The following is a 20,974-nucleotide window of genomic DNA, read 5'->3' on the forward strand; positions in this document are numbered from 1 at the left end:
GTTCCCATCAATTTAAAGAAAAACAACAGGAAAGATTAAGTGAGGTAGACAAATCTACTTGAAGTATAAAGTTAGAATAAGATTAGAAGGAAATCCAAGGGGTGTCTGGGTGGCTCACTCAGTTAAGCGTCTGCCTTCAGCTCAGGTCATGATCCCAGGGTTTTGGGATAGAGTCCCATGTCAGGCTCCTTGCTGACCCTTCTCCTTCTCCTGCTCCCCCTGCTTGTGCTCTCTCTTTCTCTCAAATAAACAAATAAAATCTTAAAAAAAAAAAAAAAGAAGAAGGAAGTCCAGGAAAATAAAGGGAATTTCATTTGTTGAAATGGTGTAATTATGTTTTGATTTAACAATACAGCATTTGTAATACATAAAAATTTTAACTCCAAATTTATTAACAGACACAAAAGCAGAGCCTAATATTATGAATAATAATATGTGTACCACCTTAGTTCAATAATTACTAATCTTTTCTCATGCTTACTTCATCCATCTTTTTCTTTTTTTTCTTTATTTTAAAACAAATCCCTGAGATATCCTAGTATTTCACCATTTTTTCATGTCATGTCACTCTGAAATATTTCTCTGAAAAATAAGAATACTTTCTTACATAATCACAACACCAGTATCACGCCATCAAAGGAAATATTAATTCCTTAATATAATCCTCAGTCCATAGTCAAAGTTCCCCCAATTATCTCATAAATATCTTTTTATACTTGGTTTGTTCAAATCAGGATCCAAATAAGTTCCACTCTGCATTTGATACGTACATCTCTTAAATCCCTTCTCTTCTTCAGGTTTTCTTTCCAAGATCTTCACTTATAAAAACCAGGTCAGTTCTGTAGAGTATCCCACATTCTGGGCTTTTCAATGCTTTCTTGTGGTGTCAATTCAATTGTTCTTCTCTCCCCTGTATTTCCTGTTATCTGAAATTAAGATCTAAATGTGATTAGATTCTGCTTTGTTTTCTTTTTCTTTCTTTCTTTTTTTTTTTTTTTGCATAAATATTGTACAGATAGTGTTTTGTACTTCATAGTGCCTCACACTGAGGAGCATGTGTCTGGTTGATACACTTTTAGTGATGCTAAGATGGACCTCGAGTTCAGATGAAAGCAATCAGTCCTCCTATTGTGTAGCTCTCCATCGAATTTTACCCTAATGGTTCTTAGAAGACTCAAATATTTCATTAGAGATTGCCAAATAGTAGTTTTCTACTTTTATCATTCTTCTTGTCTTTTCTATTTTTATCATTCCTTTTGGCTGTAATTCTTCTTTAAAAAAGAGCTTTGCATAATCAAATACATCAATTTAGATACTTTGCCAATTAATTTATACAGGAAAGGTAAGATAAATGCTGAACTCTTTCCTAATTACCAGTTTCCAGACTAAGAAGTTAGTTCTCTGGCCTCCTCCAATGGTGATAACAGACAATTTCTTTTTTCTTTTCCTTTTTTTAAATTGTTGTTTGCTCATTTTTTAAATTTAACTTTTCTGTTTTTTTCTTTCTTAAAAATAATGAACTCATAAATTTTTATAAATTCAATGTGTTTGAATCAAGTGTAGTCACTTTTCCTTTTAGGGGCTCAAATTGTCCCATCTTGGACAGTTTGAAGGATCTTTTCAATCTGGCTATGTCCTTTTGATATAACCAAATTCATCATTGATAGTTTCTTTGGTTTCTGGTGAATGTGCATGCACACACACACACACACAGTCTCAATCCATCTCATACATTTTCTATTTCAGGTTTGTAATCAGTCATTTTCCAATCATTTCCCAATTAGGGAATTGGTGGGGAATTTCTAGTAGACCACAATTTGGACCAGGAATATTCATTGTTTCTAAATTATTACTATTTCTAGGTCTTTCCAGTGTATTGAACTAGGAAATACACATTTTAAGAAAAATTGTGGTAAAATACACATAACATAAAATTGGTCATTTTAACTGTTTTTAAGTGCATAGTTAAACGATATTAAGTACATTCACATTGCTCCATAACCAATCTCCGGAACACTCTTCATCTTGCAAAACTGAAACTCTATACTCATTTGTTGTTATTTACAACTCCCCATTCTCCCAGACCCTTAGCCCCTGGCAACCACATTTCTCCTTTCTGTGTCATAAATTTTACTACAAACAAGTGGAATCACACAATAGTTGTCTTTTTTGTGACTGTCTTATTTCACTTAGCATGATGTCCCTCAGGTTCTCTGTGTTGTAGCATGTGTCAGAATTCCCTCCTTTTTAAGACTGAATAATATTTCCATTGTATTATGTACCATATTTTGTTTATTGATTCATTCACCAATGGATAGTTGGGTTGCTTCCCCATTTGCCTGTTGTGATAATGCTGCTTTTAACATAGGTGTACAAATATCTTTTGGAGACTCTGCTCTCAGTTCCTTTAGGTATAGAGGTATACCTAGAAGTGGAATTGCTGAATCATATGGTAATTCTTTTTTCCATATTTTTAGGAACTTCCATCTTTTTCTGTAGCAGCTGTACCATTTTACATTCCTGTCAATAGTCACAAAGTTTCTAATTTCTCCACATCCTTGCCAATAGTTTTCTTTTCCCTTTTTAATAGTAGACATTCTAGTGGTTATATGGTGGTATCTCATTGTGGTTTTGATTTACATTTCCCTAATGATTATGATGTTGAACATTTTTTCATATGTTTATTGGCCATTTGTATAACTTCTTTGGAGAAATGTCTGTTTGAGTTCTTTGTCCATTTTTTATTGGTTTGTTTTTATTGTTGTTGAGTTGTGGAAGTTCTTTATATATTCTGAATATTACTCCCTTATCAGATAATATGATTTGCAAATATTTTCTCTCATTCCATAGGTTGCCTTTCATCCTGCTGATTGTGTCCTTTGATGCACAGTTTTTAATATTGATGTATTTTTTTACTCTTGTTGCCTGTGGTTTTGTTTTTTTGTTTGTTTTGGTCCAAACAGTACTTGCCAAATCCAGTGTCATGAAGATTTCCCCCTATGTGTTCTTCTTTTTTTTTTTTTTTTAAAGATTTTATTTATTTATTTGACAGAGAGAGACATAGCAAGAGCAGGAACACAAGCAGGGGGAGTGGGAGAGGGAGAAGCAGGCTTCCTGTGGAGCAGGGCGCCCGATGTGGGACTCGATCCCAGGACCCTGGGATCATGACCTGAGCCGAAGGCAGACGCTTAACGACTGAGCCACCCAGGCAACCCCCATGTGTTCTTCTAAGAGTTTTATGGTTTTGGGTCTTATGTTTATGGGTCTTTGATCCATTTTGAGGTGTTTTTTTTTTTAAGATTTTATTTATTTATTTGAGCGAGAGAGTGTGAGCGGGGGAGGAGCAGAGGGTGAGGGAAAAGGACAAGCAGACTCCACACTGAGCCCAGAGGCTGATATGGGGCTTGATCCTAGGACCCTGAGATCATGACCTGAGCTGAAGCCAAGAGTCAGACGCTTAACTGACTGAGCCAACAGGCACCCCTTGAGTTATTTTTTTATATAGTGTAAAGTAAGGATCCAACTTCATTCTTTTGCAAGTGGATATCCAGTTTTCCAAATACTATTTGTTGAAGATACTGTTCCATTCTCCAAGAATGGTCTTGGCACCCTTGTCAAAAATCATTTGACCATGTATGTTAGGACTTATGGGCTCTCTAGTCTGTTCCATTGGTCTACATGTCTGTCTTTATGCCAGTACCACATTGTTTTGATTACTACAGCTTTGAAATCAGGAAGTTTGAGACCTCCAAATTTGTTCTTTTTCAAGGTTGTTTAGGCCATTCAGAGTCCCTTGAGATTCAATATGATTTTAGGATGAGTTTTTCTATTTCTATAAAAAAATGCCATCGGAATTTTGATAGAGATTGCATTGAATCTATAGATTGTTTGGGTTGACATCCTAACAATATTAAGTCTTCTAATCCATGAACATGGGATGTTTTTAAATTTATTTGTGTCTTCCTTAATTTCTTTCAGCAATCTTTTATAGTTTTCAGTGTATAAGTCTTTCACCTCCTTAGATTAAGCTTACTCCTAAGTAGTTCTTTTTATTTTATTTTATTTTTAAAGATTTTATTTATTTATTCGACAGAGAGAGACACAGTGAGAGAGAGAACACAAGCAGGAGGAATGGGAGAGGGAGAAGCAGACTTCCCACCGAGCAGGGAGCCTGATGTGGGGCTCGATCCCAGGACCCTGGGATCATGAACTGAGCTGAAGGCAGATGCTTAACCACTGAGCCACCCAGGCACCCCTAGTTCATTCTTTTTAATGCTATCGTAAATGGAATTGATTTCTTAATTTCCTTTTATGGATTGATGTATGCACATGCAACTGATTTTTGTGTATTGATTTTGTATCCCACAATTTTGCTGAATTTATTTGTAGTTCTAACAGGTTTTGCGTGTGTGCACGCGCGTGTGTTTATGTGTGTGTGTGTGTGTGTGTGTGTGTAATCTTTATAGAGTTTTCTACAAATCAGATCATATCTTCTTCAAACAATCATAATTTCACTTCTTCCTTTTGTTTTGGATGCATTTGTTTCTTTTTCTTGCTTAATTATTCTGTCTAGAACTTCCAGTACTGTGTTGAATAGAAGTGGTGGAAATGGGCATCCTTATCTTGTGGTCTTAGAGGAAAAGCTTTGTCTTTCACCATTGAGTATGATGTTGGCTGTTGCCTTCATTTTGAGGTAATTTCCTTCTATTCCTAGTTTGCTGCATGTTTTTATGAATTAAATGGAATGTTTTAAAGAGCAAGATTAAGAATGAAAGTTACACTAACTAATTGCTTTCTAAGGTGTTACTTTAATGTTACTTTGTAATCTTCACAAGGTATTGAAATAACCATCATATTTGTTGTTAAGTAAATAGTGAACACGTATTTACTCTTTCATTCAATAACTATTGTTTGCTCTCTACATGTGTCAGGTACTTCTGGGAACTTGGGGGGGGCACACAAAGTAGCTGCTCTCATGGAGTTTGCACTTTAGTGGAGGAAGATAGAAAATAATCAAAGAAAAAATGAGTAGAAAAATATCAGATAGTAACCGGTGCCTTGCAGAGAATTAAAATATGGCAATGTGACAGAGAGGGGAAATATTTTAGATTGGAAGATAGGGAAGGCCTTCTAAAGAAGTCATAGTTAAGCTGAGATCTGATTGATAAGAAGGAAGTAGACAAATGAAGAGCAAGCATTTCAAAGAGAGAATGACAAGGACAAAAACTCCAAGAGAGGAGCATACCTGGTGAAGTCATGGAACAGAGAGAAGATCAATGTGATTAAAGTACGGTGGGCAAAGGGGAGATGGTTTAAGATAAGGTCAAAGAAGAGGGGTGGTTTTTTTTCCCTAAATGTAAAGAGAAGCAATATAATCATAAATGTAAAGCTCTGTGTTAGACACATAAACACTTAAGATATACCCACTACACTTAAGAAAGGTAGAATCTTATAAGGTCTCTAATAAAAAATATGTAACTGACCAAATTTGGAATTATATGCTTGAACCGTCTTAGCTATGCTTATATGCTTATTTACATTGGTATATAACAATTGGAATCTCATGTCACCCTTTCCTTTTAGATATATTTATTTATATATATTCATTATGTACTAAATTATTTATATAAATATAATATGAATATAATATATTCATATATATTAAATTATTTATATTTATATATATAAGTTAAGAGATAAACAAGAAGTAACATAGAGGGAGGTGAAAATGTCACCTTAGTATTATTAAAAATGCTGGTGTTGGTGAACGTGGCTAATTACAGACTTACCTGCCTGGTCACAGTGGAGATGTAACAGGGCAGACAATGTATCTATAAAATTACACAAGGGATCAGAGATATTAAAGTGCAATGAACAAACATCTGGATTCTAGAGCCAGACTGCCCGGGTTCCAATCTCGGTGCTGTAACTTCCTAGTTTTTCAATGTGACCTCTCAATTCCATTTCCTTACCTATATAATGTGGATAATACTAATATTATTTCATAGTGGGGATTGTGCCACATATGTTCTGCATCTTGTTCATGAGGCATACATAATATATATCCAATGTCTTTCCATAGCCATAAATTCAGGTCCAATGCATTATTTTTTAAAGCTGCTGATTGTTATATTCCATGGATATATTAGAATTTATTTAATCAATTTTGCCTTTCTCTGAATGTCATATAGCTGGAGTCATACAGGATGTAACCTTTTTAGACTGGCTTCTTTCACTTAGTAATATGCATTTAAATTTCCTCCATGTCTTTTCATGGCTTAATAGCTCATTTCTTTTTAGCATTGAATAATATTGCATCATCTGGATGTACCACAGTTTATTTATCCATTCACCTACTGAGGACATCTTCATTGCTTCCAGGTTTTAGCAATTATGAATAGGGCTATTATAAACATTTGTGTGTAGACTTTTCTCTTGACATAAGTTTTTACCTCCTCTGGTCAGATACCTAGGAGTGTGATTGCTAGATCATATGCTAAGAGTAAGTGTAGCTTTGTAGGAAACTGCCAAACTGTTTTTCCAGAGTGCCCATACCATCTTCCCACCAGCAATGAATGAGCGTTCCTGTGGTGCCATAGCCTTGCCAGCACCTGGTGTCATCAGCGTTGGGATTTTGGCTATTCTAACAGGTGTGTAGTTGGTTCTCGTTGTTGTAATTTGCAATTCCCCAATGACATATGATGTGGAACATCTTTTCATATGCTTATTTGCCTTCTATATATCTCCCTGGGTGAGGTATCTGTTAAGGTCTTTGGCCTATTTTTAATCAGGTTGCTTGTTTTCTTACTGTTATGTTTTAAGAGTTCTTTATATATTTTGGATAAATGCCCTTTATCAGATATGTCTTTTATATATGTTTTCTCCCTACTGGTGAAATTGAAGTATCTCATTTCCAGAGCCAATGAGCTGACTATACAAGAAAAACAGTTTGGTTGACATTTCAGGCATGTGGCAGCCATAGCAGTTCTAAATAGGGAATTCTTATGACCGTACAGCGAAAAGCCTATGACATCAGCCAACAACAATGCAGAAATCCTAACGTAGAAAAGCCACAGGGATTGTTCTTCTGAATGCTATATGGAAAATATTCCTAGGAAATATAACTAAAATTTATTTAGAATTGTTCTCAGTCTAATTAAAAATGTACATTTTTGATCAGGAAAATTTTTAGATATAATTTGAAGGCACTTAAATCCCAGTATATATATTGGAGATTTGAAATAAAAAGTTCTAGGGACACCTGGGTGGTTCAGTCGTTAGGCGTCTGCCTTCGGCTCGGGTCATGATCCCAGGGTCCTGGGATCCAGCCGCATGTCTGCCTCCCTACTCGGCAGGAGGCCTGCTTCTCCCTCTCCCACTCCCCCTGCTTGTGTTCCCTCTCTCGCTGTGTCTCTCTCTGTCAAATAAATAAAATCTTTAAAAAAAAAAGTTCTAGGGGTGCCTGGGTGGCTCAGTGGGTTAAGCACCTGCCTTCTACTCAGGTCATGGTCCTGGAGTTCTGGGATTAAGGGATTGAACCCTGAATCGGGCTCCCTGCTCAGCGAGGAGTATTCTTCACCCTCTCCCTCTGCTGTGCTCTCTCTCTCAAATAAATAAATAAAATCTTTTTTAAAAATTAAAATTAAAAAAAAGAAATAAAAAGTTCTAGTTTCTCTTTGAAGTTTATTTTACCTTGAAAATTAAAGACAAACACTCTTTAGTTGTATGGTTTGATTACAAATTACTTTACTTTTTCTGTTGTACTTCCTACAGGTTAGATAATACTGCAGTGAATATCTTGTTATACCAAAATATTTGGACACTTATTTGATGTTTAAAAAAAATGTTTTAGATAAGACTAATCAGTGTTCAACTCAAAAATCCAGGACAACAACAAAAAGTTTTTGTTTAGGCTCTTGGTCTATAAAAGGGACTGATCATATGTGGGCTTAAAATACTGATTCTTAATGTTTGGGGATTAAGATTCCATTAAAACCAGAATTACCTGCAAAAATGCAGATATATGTATAAGTGAAATCCTGTCTACAATTTTAGGGGTTCATGTATTTGTGGTTTCCCATACATAGGTACACAGCAACAACTCTATCTTAGATAGTGTGTTATGGGGATTAATGTGGAGGAGGAGGGTGCTTTTACTCACCAAACAAACATACCTTCTGACTAACCTAGCCTTCCCACTCCCTAATGAATCTGGCCTAAAATCAAGCTACTCTTAACTCAAACTAGCAAATTTTCTCAATACTCAAAAGTAGTTAAATGAGAAAAAGAAATGATGTGCTATAGTCACTTGCCATAGCTCATTGGTAGCACCATCATTTCCCGTACTGAGTGACCCTGGTTCCTAAAAATAACTCCAGTGCTATTCAACTGCTTATATTTGGCATATTCTTCATTCTTATTTGGGAAAGCACATTCCCTTCTCCAGCTGAAGAAACTCAGTGTCTGAAAAGAGCTGCCTAAAAACACTGCTCCCTCTGGGCTCTTAAAAATGTTCAGCATCTGAAAGCTGGCGGCGAGGGCTCACACCCAGTGGAGGCAATACTCTGTGGACTGAGCAACAGAAAAATGGGGACACTATATATGGAAAACAGGAAGCAGAACTAGTTGAGGCAGCCTCACTCATAAGTGACCCATATTTAAAGCTATAATCCAGCAATTGTTATCTAGAAAAGGAAAAGACTTAATAGCTTAGCCTAAGTTTTAAGGGACACAGTGCAAATCAGGCCAGACCGTTCTGACATTTTCCACCTTACTTTTAAATAAGCAAAAGAGTAAAGTCTCAGGACTGGCTAGTCAAATACATGGACACATACAATGTACACAGAGTTGGTAGCTGCCTTGTAGCAAACTGAATTTTTCATGGTTGCTCTGCAATTAGGGTATTGAGGATTGTTCATGAAATCGAAGTCCCCACGCCAAAAAAACAAGTTGCAAAATAAAAGAACTTCCAGTTTCTCTGCATTATATGATTATTTGCATGTTATTTGTCTATTTGGAGACAAAAAAAAGAGAAGGAACTGGAAGGACTGTCTCACTTTTTATTGTTTTTCTAAAAGTCAATTAATTCCCAGGGCTGCTTCTTTTTCTTTAACCAAAGCACACAGATTCACATTTTAATAGAGGGATTTTAGTTTCTTAAGAAAAGAAATGGGGTTATTTATGATTAAGAAGCACTTCCACATTAGTATTATAAGACATCATTTATTCCTTCTCTCCCCGTCTGTTCATCTTTGTCCCTTTTTTAATGTTTAAAAAGGAGTTACGTTCTAAGTGGCTAGAGGTGGCAGATGAGGAAAACATATTTAGGTCGCTCTGTAGAAACAGTTCTTAGAAAAGTAGCTGATGACTTACCTAGCCACTGTCAATCAATCTGTTTCAGAAGCCATCACATACATTTATAACGGTATTTAAAACACAAGTCTTGTTGATCGACAAGGCTACTTTCAAAGATTTTCCTCAATTAAAGCTCCTAGTAGGGCATTTTCATTATTAGGAACTCCTTCATTTAGCATTCATTTAGCACACTCATCCCCACACAATTTTCCCCCTATCATTAATGTTAGAATTGGTTTTCACCTATAAACCTGGAACTTGATTTTCAATGTGTCCCTATGCATTCTCTTTGAATTTCTAAAATTATTTCTCATTCCTTATTGTCTGGACACTCTTATTTATTGGATGACTATAAAATCTATCATTCATATCTGGATGTACTTTTGGGAATGAAAGGGGTGCTATTAATAATTATGCTTGGACAACAAGCTCTGGCTATCTTGGGCATACCAGAACACAGAGTCTCCCTGCTTATTTAAAAGTGATGGGGGGGGCGGGCGCTTGGGTGGCTCAGTTGGTTAAGCGGCTGCCTTCGGCTATGGTCATGGTCTCAGGGTTCTGGGATCGAGCCCCACGTCGGGCTCCCTGCTTAGCAGAGAGTCTGTTTCTCCCTCTGCCCCTCCCCTTGCTCATGCTCTCTCTCTCTCTTTCTCTATCAAATAAATCAATAAAATCTTAAAAAAAAAAAAAATAAAAGCGATCTGGTATGGATTGTGCCAGAGTGTGCCAATCAATGGCCAACACCAAGAAAAATTTGGTCTTAGGTATACTTCTATTCTTACAATGCAGGCATTCATCCTTTGTTCTAACCTCACAGGATCCTCTGATGCTTATTGCACTTGGAAAATGAATGAATACTAAACTATTTACCCATAAAGGTTTATACTGTTTAAGGTTGTTTCCACTGTTGAAGATTGAAAAGGCTTCAAGCAATCACAGGGCAATTTGTGCCATACTGAACAGGGTAATATTGAGAGGGTAGGTCCCAAGACTGCTCAAGTGCAAGAGAAAGATAGCTATCCACTCCTGAAGCCAAAATCGACTCACTCCCCATCCTGTATTTCATAATCATGGGATTAAGTACAACCTGCTAGATCTAAAGGTCAGTAATCAAACTGTGATCCCACTGTTTAAAAGAGATAATCGAGTTCCTGAGAACCTTTAGTTTCTTTTGTGCCTCACTAAATATTAGTGGTTCTTTTCATTTATGTAAGCCTACCCTTTAATTATACATAGAAGTAGGGATTAAAGGCCCATTGAAAGGAACCTGTGTATCCAATAAAGTCTTTGCGGGTGAGCAACATTGAAACTTCACTTTGGAAAACAGAAGGTGAATAAAGATACATTTCTTTTGTTCTTTCTTTTGTTAAGATTTATTTATTTATTTTAGAGAAGGGGGGGTAAGGGGAGAGGGAGTGGGAGAGAGAAACCCAAGCCGACCTGGTGCTGAGTGCAGAGCTGGACATGGGGCTCAATCTCATGACTCTGAGATCAGGACCTGACCTGAAACCAAAAGTCGGATGCTTAATCCAACTGTGCCACCCAGGCACCCTGAATAGAGATACATTTCAAGGAACGTATGGTGACAAAACTAAAGCCAACTTTTAATTATCAGACATAATGACTTATGAGATGGAAGAAGACTACTTATAATTGGGAGACAGTATAGGTACAATATAATTCGTTTTAAAGTTAAGGTACCAATAGATATCCTATCATGATATGATCTAGCAATGTGACTTACACTATTCCTGCTTACTAGGACTTCCTGTTCAGCATGGTAAGACAGACGAATCCTTTTTCTTTTTTTAAGTAGTCATAAATTTTATAGTTAGCTAACTAGCCATTAATAATTATATGAAATCACAGGTAGAGCCATACTCCTGACCTATTACTGCTTTTCTCAGATGACATATTTTTAGTTTCTTTTTCAAGGCTCATGACTTCTGTACATAAATTGCTACTCACACTTCAGTTTAGCCAAATGTTCCAACCTGGTCCCAAGGGAGCAAAAGGACCTATTTATTCATTTATCAAGTATTAGCTGAGCCCCTGTTACATGTCCTGGAACAGTGTTTGACACTGGGATTAGAGAGATGATTCAACTGCCCTTGAACTAATTTAGCTTAGGGTTGTACAAATCTAAACCTCATAATATTCTGGTGGCAAAGACTGCCTCCTCAAATCACATACAGGGAAGAAGATTCTGGGAAATGTAGTGCAAATCAGGCATAGATCAATTATGCTTTATCTTTGAACTTCAGTCTCTCATATTGAGACCAGGCCACTTACTACTAATTGTGAACAGTGGTGTAACCAAGAATCCAAGATTCTTTAAATCCAAGAATGTTGAGGTCTTGTGGCAGCGTTACCATTGGTATATTAATACAGAAACATCATTTAGCCTCATCCATTAAGTGGGAAAAATCATGTTCATTTCTTCGAGGTCTTTAGAGATTATCTAACCAACAGATTTGATTTTGCTGGTGAGCAATATGCAAACTTTCCACAGGCAGGATTATTTTATTTTCTCTTAATTAAAATGGGCAGTCAAGCGGGCATCTCAGCTTCTAATCTCCCCCAAGTGAAACACTACTTCTCAGTTTCACAAATCTTATTTGAACTCTATTCCCAACAGGGTGCTGCGGCTGGCCTGGTGGCAGGGCACAACGTTTTCTGTTAACAGGATGGCGGCCTGCCAGCAGCATATTCTGAATTACTGGGTTTCAGTATGACGTTGGGTGGTACAAGTTTCAATCCTCTTATCAAAATGTGTCCAGCCATGCTCATAATGAATGTTTCCCTTCTCTTTCAAAGGTTCCGTCTCCAGCCCTCATCTCCACCTACTAAAAAAAAGTGAAGAGAAACAGACACTATATTCTTATGGATGGAATTTTGCCTCCTATCCCTGTTCCCCACAAATGGACCTCCAGATTAATTTAACAAAAGCAGATCCCTCAATCACCAGTTTTTTTCTCTAAAGCTTTCCTAAAACCCATCTTTCTTGGCATCGACCTCCTTCCTGTCTTCACCCCCTCATCGACTCAAGTCATGCAAATTATCACTCCAGAAAACAGTATTGGCTTTAGCTAATTCCCTTCCAAAAGTCAAACGTTTTGGGCCCCACAAAGCCCTGTCGGGTGGGTGGCCGTCTCCATTTGCCTGGGACTGAAGGAGCTCCCGGGACAATCCTGGGCAAAAGGGACCGCTGGGTGTGGCTCTGGGGAAGTAGAACGTAAGGCCGAAAAGGAGTCCAGCCCCCGGTTCCCTACGGCCCATCCAGTCTTCTCTCATGGGAGGACAGTAGAGCTCGCCGGGGCCGTGCGGGGCACTGGTGCTCACCCCAACGCCTCCCTCCCTCGGCAGGAAAGGAAACTGAGGCACGGCGAAGGCCTGGTCGGGTCCCACGCCCCGCCCTCCGCGACTCCCCCAGGCCCCGCTCCCGCCCTACTCCTTTGTCCAGGCCGCGGTCTTCCGGCCTCCTCCTCCGCCTCCGCCGCCACCTCCTCGCCTCCGGCGCGGCTGACGCGGCCAGCGAGGAATGCGTTTCCGGAGGGAGAGCTCGGCGGTGGCGGCCTGAGGAGCGGGATCGGCCGCGCCGAGGAGGCGGTGCCGCGGGCGTCGTTTCCTGCCGGCAGGCGGCTCCGGGCCGCCGAGTCTCCTCCTCCCGCTCCCGAGGAGGAGGAGCCACCGCCGCCCGCCGCCGCCCGCCGCGCCCGAGAGCCGGGAGGCCGCGCCAGCCCACGGGAGAGACCGAGCGGGAGCCGCGGAGCAGCAGGCCCGAGCCGAGCGCGCCGGGGCCTGGACGCCGCCCGGAGAAAGTAGGCGCCCTGGGGAGCGGGGCGGGGCGGGCGGCGGCCGCGGGGCTCCTGAGCGCCGCCGGACCTCGGGCGGTCAGCCGCGGGCCGGGCCCCGCGTGGGGCGGGGGGACCACCTTGGGGCCAGGTGGGCCGCCGGGCCGGGGCGAGGGTGGGGGCGGAATCCTGCCCTGGGGCCGGAGAGGAAGTCCGGGCCGGCGGCCGCGCTCCCGGCTTCTCCCGCGGCCCTTCCTGCCCTCCCCAGGCGCGGGCGGCCGGAGGGCGTTGCGAGTGGGAGGGTCGCCGGCCTGGGCGCTGTCACGTCGGGGCGGGGGTCGGCGGAGGACCCGGGCCCGCGACCGGCCTCCGGGACACCTGCCATTCATAGGGAGTCTTGCCTGACTCGTGGCCTGGGCTCCGTTGCGCGAACTGACCCCGCGCGGCGCCCAGGTTTCCGGGCTCCGGCGCGTGCAGGTGAGAAGGCGAGTGGAGGCCTCCCCGGGACTCGACGCTTTAGGACTTTGAACGATCCTTGACGGTTTCCCTTTGTTTCCATTCCAGTCGCCGGCTGCTTTTCCTTTGAGCAGCGTTGAGTTGAGTAATTCGCTTCCAACTTCCAGAAGTTGGGCCCCAGCCTTCAGGGCCTGTAGCCTGGGATGAATTGTAGGCTGGGCCCAGACAAAAGTTGGCTCCGTGGAGCCGCTAGGAAAAGAAGCGCGGTGTTGGCATATATACGTTTTTCCACGTAATGTTTATGAGGGCCGCACTGGAGTGTGGGGTCCCTCAGCAGTGAGAGTCCCGGGCGCTCCGCAAGATTCAGTGCCCGACCTGCGCCTGGTGCCGTCTTACTACGTGTAAATTCTTGTGCTTCCTAACAAGTTGTAGTTTTAAGAATACCAGTATTTTATGCCTAAGTCATTTTTATTTCACCAGATTTGTGCTTTGGAGTCAAAATCTAGCACTAGTAAATTACCCTCTTTAGGCTTCCATTTTCTCATCTGTAAAATGGGAACAAGAATACCCACACTAATAATAAAAGTAGCTGTTACAGTAACGACAGTGTGGGCCATGCTTAGCTCTAGGCACTTTACCTGTATTTTCTCATTTTATCCTGGAACCGGTACAGTGAGGTAGGCGCCATTTTTATCCCCATTTTACAAATGAAGAAACTGAGGCACAGGAAGCATAAATAATTTGCCTGTGATCACCCAGCTAGTGAGTGGAGAACCCATGGGGTCTAGCGCCAGAGCCCATGTTTGAACCACAGGTAACCTTCCACAACTACAGTATACTTGTGAAAATCAAATGTAGTACGTAAAACAGTTTAGAGTCGAGTAGATGTTCAATAAATAGGACTCCTTTTCATCTCTTCTTGATATATTAAAAAGATTTTTTTTAAAAAAAATCTCAGGTTGTAATTGATAACATCATTAGCAAGGTTTCTTCGGGTCGCATTCATGTGGGTAGAATTACTGGGTTGTTATTTTTTGTTGTTTTGATGGTACAAAAATAACGTGAAATGAATTTTGATTAGACATCTTTCTTAAACAACGTACAGCCTTTAGGTTATATTAATAGACCACTTTTAGAAATGATTAAGAAATTTCAGATGGAAGTTAACCTGTTCTACATTTGGGGACATCTAGATGCAGAGGGGATAGGACCTAAGAGTTTCCACTACAGTGTTCATATTTTTAAATAATTTTAGTTCATTGATCAATATTAAATGAATGACTTAAGATAATGAAGTGATACATACAAAACAGAAGAAACAAATCAGTATTTTGGGGACAGGTCTCTGAGGAAAAAGCCATTAATTTATCCTAAAATTCAGTATAAAATGGAAGATGTTATTAAAATGTTAGCTAAAAAGACAGGGAATGCGGTTAATACTTCTGTAAATAGAAAGGAAATCAACTCCAAATTAAGGCATCTGTGTTGACTTCACAGACCTAAAATTTAAAGTTTTTGTAATGTTGACTCTTTTTATTTTATTTTATTATTTTATTTTTTGAAAGATTTTATTTATTTATCTGACAGAGGAGACAGCGAGAGAGGGAACCCAAGCAGGGGGAGTGAGAGAGGGAGAAGCAGGCCTCCCGCTGAGCAGGGAACCCAATGCGGCTTCATCCCAGGACCCTGGGATCATGACCCGAGCTGAAGGCAGATGCTTAACGACTGAGCCACCCAGGCGCCCCTGTTGACTCTTTTTAAAAGAATGCTAAATTCTATATTATGATTATTTTATATTATTTTATAAAATCCTCAACAATCTGTACATGAAAAAGTATGGAATCAACAATATTTAAAATTGCTAGATTTAGTAATTTTAACAATCATGTGGCTTTCTTCTTAACTTTCTGGTCAGTAGAATTAAAATCTGGCCCAAATTTCCATCACTGAATGAATATGGAGTTCTGTATTGTTATCGATAAACTCCTAACTCCAGGAGCTTCTCTGGGGACATCTGGTCACTTTGTAATAGAATTAATCAGTTTAATGTGCTAGTTTTAATGGAATGCTTGCCACATAATGGCTTTATTGTTCAGATTCTTGCCAAATAAATTGTGGCTTACAACATGGGGGGGAGTAGTGTAATAGTCTACCTCAGGAAAATATTTTTCTTTAATATTCGGTTGGTGCACTGGTCTGCTCTTAACTACACTGCTGGAATGATGAGATGAAACATCTCCTGCCTGTTCAAAGTTGCAGAACTTCTGAGTTCTGAGATTTTCAGTTTCTGAATGTGTAACAAGCTGAATGTATCAGAGGATTTATATGGACTCTTGTTAAATTTTAGAAGATTTCCCCACTCTGCATGGAAAGTTAGGATGCGTCAGGTTGTGGGTAGAATCCTAGAGGATTGTATTGTGCAAATATGTAAATATCTTTTGTATTAGCAGGTCTGTTCTAACTTTGGTTATATATCGTGGGATTTTTGTCCTTTTTTGTTGTAGTGAGAGTCTTGGGGAAGGAGGATGGGTTAACAGGGATAATAGTAAGGAAGAGTGCATCAGTCTTGAGGATCCTGAAATGGTAGCAGTATCTATAGATGTAGAAAGCTGAAAAATATTACGGTATGTACTTGGTTTAAAGGAGGTGCAGTCCGCAAAACCCAGAACGTTAGCAACCTTAGAATATTTCAGTGGGTAAGTGAAAAAAATGTGGTATCTCTTCCTCAGGAGCCGTGTGCAAAAGGAGCCAAACTATATTCTTATGAATTTCTCTTCTTTTCAGAGATGGCTAATTGTAAGTCTTAGAGTTATGTTTATAAAATAATATAGGGTGGGTTTTTGGAAGTCAGCTACCTTTAAACTTTATTTTTGGTTTGTGGTCTTTGATGGTAAGGTTAGCTATATTTAGCAATATGCTAAATTGTGTATATCATCTTGAAATATGTGTGTGTGAGTAAAAAGAAATGGCTTCGAATATCCATCCTACATACCTAAATAAACACATACACACACCCATATAGATATATACGTATATATGTTTTACTTACTGGACTAGTGTCATTATACGTCTCCAAAGTGCAGGTTCCTGGACCCCAGGGATGTATAAATGACTCTTTGGGGTAAAGGAAGAAAATATGAGGCTTAATATTATATATACATACACATATACATATATATACACACACACACACAGACACATATATATTTAACCTTACTTAAAGTTAAAATTTTTATTATTTTTCATATCTTACTATATTGCTATAGGAGTACATGTATTTTAATTTATAAATAAATACATATTTTGGGTATATGTTAACTCAATCTTTTCAGTAATAAAAGTGAGTGATCAAAAAGCTTTGGAGATAATTGGTATAGGGGATGCTTTGGGTGTGGATACAAGCACTACTGTATTTTGATGAGACCTGGTGTCTAAAGTAAGAGAGGTGAAAGAAACCCAGAGTGACACAGGTTTCTGGTTAGGTGGTGTCATTTCCCAGGGCAGGCAGTATGATCACAAGGGGGTGGTATTGGTTGACTCGAGGGAGGGGAAATGATGAATTTATAACGCCGAGTGTTTTTTAAAACTGGCATTGGTAGAGATGTCTAAGAGCTCAGTTGAATACACAGATTAGGAGCTCAGAACAAGAAGTCTGGTTGGGAGATTCAGATTCTGGAATTCTTAAGTCTGTAAGTGTTAGTTGAAGCTATGGGCTGCCGCTGAGAATACCAAAGGAGAGTATGCAGAGTGAGAAGGGGCCAGGCAGAAAGCCTGCGAACGCTTATAAACAGTCTAGGGCTGGGTGGAGGAAAAGGAATCCAGGAAAGCATTTCCTGCCCAGTTTCTTCTCTGAATTCCTAATTCCTTTGTGTGACAGTTTAGTGAATGACTTGGGTCTTCAGGAGTTTTTCCTGTGATTGACATATTTGAGGTAAAGACAAAAAGACTGATTAGTCATTTTAGACTCGTCACTAGAAGTGCAGTTGTGATTGGGAGGTGGTAAACCTGGGTTTCAGCATAAGCTGTGCCACTGAATTCCTCTGTGACCTTTGCTGGAATACTTCGCCTTCCAGGGCTTTGGTTTCTGCAGCTACACCATCGAGAAGTGGTCTGTATGTTTCCCTCATTCTGTCATTCTGTGAGTTGAAGGATAGCTACTGCTCAACCCAGGCGGTGTGGAGTGCAGCTCTTCTCCCACGAGCAACCATTTTCTTGTGTCCTCACCAGAGAGGATGGGTGCTGTGCCAAATTATTGCTTTAAAAAAACCTGCCAGTGTTGACCAGTTGAATCTATTATTGTAAGCTCTTTGACAGATGTAACTCTGTTGTATGTTTCATTTTAATCCATCAGTGTATTGAGTGCTAGGTACCTGAAAAATGCTGTGCTCAGTGGTTGTAGATCAAGCGTGGACTTTGCTGTTGAGTATGTCGTCTGGTTAGGACAAGTTGTGTTTAATCTAGGGAAACATAACAAATACCAAAGAATATTTTACACTATGTGCTATACCAGATAATTTTCTGTAGATTTTGAGAAAAAGATCAGCATTGGCTTAAGGGTTTTGGAATGCTTTATAAAGGAGCTAGGTTGGAATGGTATGAACAAAGATACAGATGATAGATAGTATAAGTAGAAGGCAGAATTCAGTGTAATTTGGCAAATATTGTTTGACTACTCTGCGTGTGTGTGCGCAAGCGCACGTGTGTGTTCACGAGTATCTGTTGAAGGCCTGAATTTTGTCTTCCCTCTAGTCTGGTGTGGTTCACAGACATGAGTACAGTTAGTTACCATAGAAGTTTGAATAAAATAATGTTACTAAGCAGCACTGAAACTGAAGGTTTGTCATTTACTATGCTAGACACTTAAGAATATGTTTTAGGACCATAAAGAAAGGAGTAGTTAATTCTGCTTATTGTGGTTGGTGAAGAGATGAAGAGCCAGTGAAGGCCAAAAAAAAGAAAAAGAAAAAAAAAGAAAGAAAAGTTAGCATTTTATTTTACTGTAGGGAATGTAGCTTCAGTGGATGAAGAAAGTATTTACATGAAAAATTTATTGGGAATGTACCATTTGAAGTATGGAAGTCACATTTCAGTGTATAAATGTTTACTGAGTCAATATATCAGTAATTAAGCTTTCTTACTCTTTGTGAAACTCGGAATAGTAATTTATTGGCTCTCCAATATTTTATAGTTCATGTATGATTTATTTCATATTATGATTTCAGTGCTTCTCAGAAGGGGTCATGGTAGTTCATATTTGATTGTTGGAGGAGGAGGTTGTAGTTTGAAAAAGTACATTCGTTATATTAGGAAAAAACCCAAAAAACACACAACAGGGAATGGATTTGTACTTGTTTAAGAAGCATGGGTATAAAATGATTGAAAGCCGCTTATTAAGTAGTCACTTCGGTTCTTATGGTTGGAAGCCTGTGACTAGTGAATGAGTTGGAGAGCAGGAAGAAAATTCAGTAATTAAGTAAAATGTGATCTACAGATCACCATAAAATATGTGTTGCCAAGAGCTTTTACATTGATGATCATATTTTACTTTTGCAGCAAGTCTGAGGTAGACATTATTCCCAGCTTAGTGCTGAGTGCAATGAGAAATTTGTTTCTCCCTATGTTTAGTTTTTAAAACATTTGTTATGTATTTAAAATATACCTAGCACTGTGCTTGTTTGACTCCATTACAGGGCAGAGAGGAGCTATGGCAAAAGGTATGGTCAAAGTTATTAAACTTTTGATCAAGTGAGAATTTTGGAGTGATCCACTTAAAAGTAGATAAAATTACACAATCTGGGAACATAATTTACAATTCTCCTTAATTAAAATAATGTAGAACAGATGTTGTTTTCAAGTGCTTATTGATACCATTACCAGGGTGGTTAACATTTTTTGCTAGCTCCATTTACAATTATCTTTGTAACTTGCCCCAGAGTAAAATTTCTCAAACAAAACTGTTACTAACCTACTCTTTTCTCCTTTCAGGGAAGGGCAAAATCTATAGCCATAGCAGGTGTAGAGAAGGAACATCTCACTAGGTTGGTTCGAAAAAACTAGTTGCTAGGTACTGTCCTTTCTTTTGAACGCAAGGAGGAGCTTGCAAGAATTAATTTCAGGCAACTTTCCATTCTCATTTTGGATCAGCCTTTAATATTATGACTTGATTTGTTTCAAGTGTCTTCTGTTTGTATTTTAAGTCTGTCCTTCTTCAGACTTGAGTTTATTACATGCCCCCTCACTGATCTTTTTAGTTTAATGCTTTTTTTTTTTTTTAACCAGGTTAGCAGTTTATTATAAAAGGATGTAATTCGTAAACAGCCAGATGGAGGAGATGCATAGGGCCGCCTCTGGAAGTGCCACTCTCCCTGAATCTCCACAATTCACCATCCCGAAAGCTCCCAATTTTTTTTTTTTTTCCATTTTCACATAGGCTGTCCTTTTTGAGGGGTGGAGGTAGTATACCAGTTACTCATTTACTAGATTGCTATTGGCTCCATCATGTTTTTAATTGCCTTATTTTGAATTTTGTGTGGTTTTTCCCAAGCATGCTCTTTGTGTCGTGTTGATCCTCTTCCTTGTATTTATGAATTCTATAAAGGATTTTGACTTAAATTTCCTCCCTGAGTTTTGTACGCTTTTCCTCTAGTTTTGTGGTCTTATTTTTGACTGATCACTGTGAGACCTATTTGAGATTTTCTAAATTCCTTCAAGAGCATAATGAATTCATCTAGATTTTCTCCTATTTTCAGAGAAAATTCTTCACTTCCTTTCACTTTTTCTTCTGTAGAAGAGTTTTTCCTGATTAAGTTCCGTGCGACGCCCCCCCCCCCCAACCGATTTATCTTTGAGGCTTTTTATGTGCCATCATGCAGTATATCCGTTCTTTATCTTTCCTGTGCACTTGTGGGCTGGGTGGTGGGTGAAGGTGATTTATCTTCCATATTCACATTTCCTTGGAGAAGGTGGGTAGACCAGTTCCTAGTGATGAATTTTGCTGCAGTCTGTTATTGTTATTTTCTTAAAGTATCTAGCCCTGTTATGAGCTGTTCTCAGATTCCAAATTGTGTCGTGAGCCTGTAGCTTTGGAGCAGCCTGACCTTTGCTGTTGGAGCTCATTAGCTTCAGGTGGATGTCACCATTGGGTAAGAAAGAGTCGGTGCTCATAAAAAGCACGTTTTTTTTTCTTCTGGGCAGGAGTAGTGAATTGTAGAAAGATTTCTAGTTCAGACTACTGTTCTGTTTATCTACAGTAGGTGGAAAAGAACTTCTAGTGAAGTGTTAGTTGTATCTTTGCCTTGGAGTACTTAGCCTCTTCTCTTTCTTATTTCCTCTTGTTTTTTTCTTTCTTCTTCATCCTTTCTGCTAAGTTT

At 39.3% G+C, this 20,974-nt stretch overlaps 1 protein-coding gene across 1 annotated transcript in view; it reads left to right on the forward strand.

Moving 5' to 3' along the window:
• The first annotated feature begins 13,035 nt into the window (after window positions 1-13,035).
• Window positions 13,036-20,974, forward strand: part of ITGB1 (integrin subunit beta 1) — a 45,480-nt gene continuing 37,541 nt past the window's right edge. The window contains exon 1 of the mRNA XM_032395664.1: window positions 13,036-13,175. The gene's annotated coding sequence lies outside the window, so the exon portion shown is untranslated. The remainder of the gene's footprint in view (window positions 13,176-20,974) is intronic.

This window comes from Phoca vitulina, unplaced genomic scaffold, assembly GCF_004348235.1.
Source record: "Phoca vitulina isolate PV1807 unplaced genomic scaffold, GSC_HSeal_1.0 scaffold86, whole genome shotgun sequence".
NCBI lineage: Eukaryota > Metazoa > Chordata > Mammalia > Carnivora > Phocidae > Phoca > Phoca vitulina.